This window comes from Rhinopithecus bieti, unplaced genomic scaffold, assembly GCF_001698545.2.
Source record: "Rhinopithecus bieti isolate Rb0 unplaced genomic scaffold, ASM169854v2 scaffold_82282, whole genome shotgun sequence".
NCBI lineage: Eukaryota > Metazoa > Chordata > Mammalia > Primates > Cercopithecidae > Rhinopithecus > Rhinopithecus bieti.
The window spans coordinates 7,738-9,021 of NW_016829963.1; the positions used below are offsets into that span (position 1 = coordinate 7,738).

Genomic DNA, 1,284 nt, shown 5'->3' on the forward strand with positions numbered 1-1,284 from the left:
AGCTGTCTCTTATGGGGAAAATCTACACTCTGAGGAGAATCCCCTTCCTTTTCCAAGCCTTTTCCCTGATCCAGGAGAGAATCAACTCTGGTAAGAAACATTTACAATCTATTCTCTCTGAAGCCTTCTACCTGGAGGCTTCATTGGCATAATGGGAACCTTGGTCTCCACAACTCCTCCTTTACCCAGACATTCCTTTCTATTGATTCTGTCTGCATAATGGAAACCCCGGTGTCCACAACCCCTTATCTTTTTTTTTTAATTAATTTTTTTTGGCAGTTTTTACATTTATTTAAACAGAAAACGTGCACACCAGCTGTCTACTCATTTTCTTCACTGCGCAGCCTGGCATTGGGGTTAGTGACTCTGATGTCCAGCTGGGCGGCTCTTTCCACGATGGCTTTGCAGTTCTTGGAGGAAACATTGTGAGCAATCTCGGCACAGTAAGATTTGTTGCACATCAGCAGCACTTCCAGCTCCTTGACGTTGTGGACCAGGAACTTCCGGAATCCACTGGGCAGCATGTGCTTTGTTTTTTTGTTGCTCCCATAACCAATGTTGGGCATCAAGATCTGGCCCTTGAATCTTCTACGAACCCTGTTGTCAATGCCTCTGGGTTTCCGCCAGTTACGCTTAATTTTGACATATCGGTCTGACTGGTGCCGGATAAACTTCTTGGTTCTTTTTTTGACGATCTTGGGCTTCACAAGGGGTCTGAGGGCGGCCATGATGCCGAGGAGGAGATGGCTGCCACCTCCGTAGGCAGCACCGAGGAAGAGAGGTACAACCCCTTATCTTAACCCAGACATTCCCTTCTGTTGATTCTAGGTCTTTAAACAATAACTTAACCCTTTCAACCAATTGCCAATCAGAAAATCTTTGAATCTACCTGTAACATGGAAGGACCCCCACACTTGGAGTTGTCCTGTCTCTCCTGACCGAACCAATGTACATCTTACATGTGCTAATTGATGTCTTATGTCTTCCTAAAATGTATATAACCAAACTGTACCCCAACCACCATGGGCACATGTTCTCAGGATCTCCTGAGGGCTGTGTCACAGGCAATTGGTCACTCATATTTGGCTCTTAATACATCTTTTCAAATACTTTACAGAGTTTGACTCTTCATCAACAACACCCATCTCATCTCTGAATCACTCCAAAGAAGGGGCTCCACAACCACTTCTGTTAACTTGTCAGTGGATTAGTTCTGTAGTTATCACAGGATTCCTGGGGTGTTGCTTTTCTGGCTGGAAACCTCTGTGGCCAGTAGCACCTTTG

The 1,284-nt window shown here is 45.2% G+C and overlaps 1 pseudogene across 1 annotated transcript; it reads right to left on the minus strand.

Annotated features, from left to right (window-relative positions):
* Window positions 1-275: 275 nt before the first annotated feature.
* LOC108524188 (60S ribosomal protein L32 pseudogene) lies at window positions 276-776 on the minus strand (annotated as a pseudogene). Its single transcript, XR_001883997.1, has one exon. The product of XR_001883997.1 is annotated as a 60S ribosomal protein L32 pseudogene (transcript).
* Window positions 777-1,284: the final 508 nt, after the last annotated feature.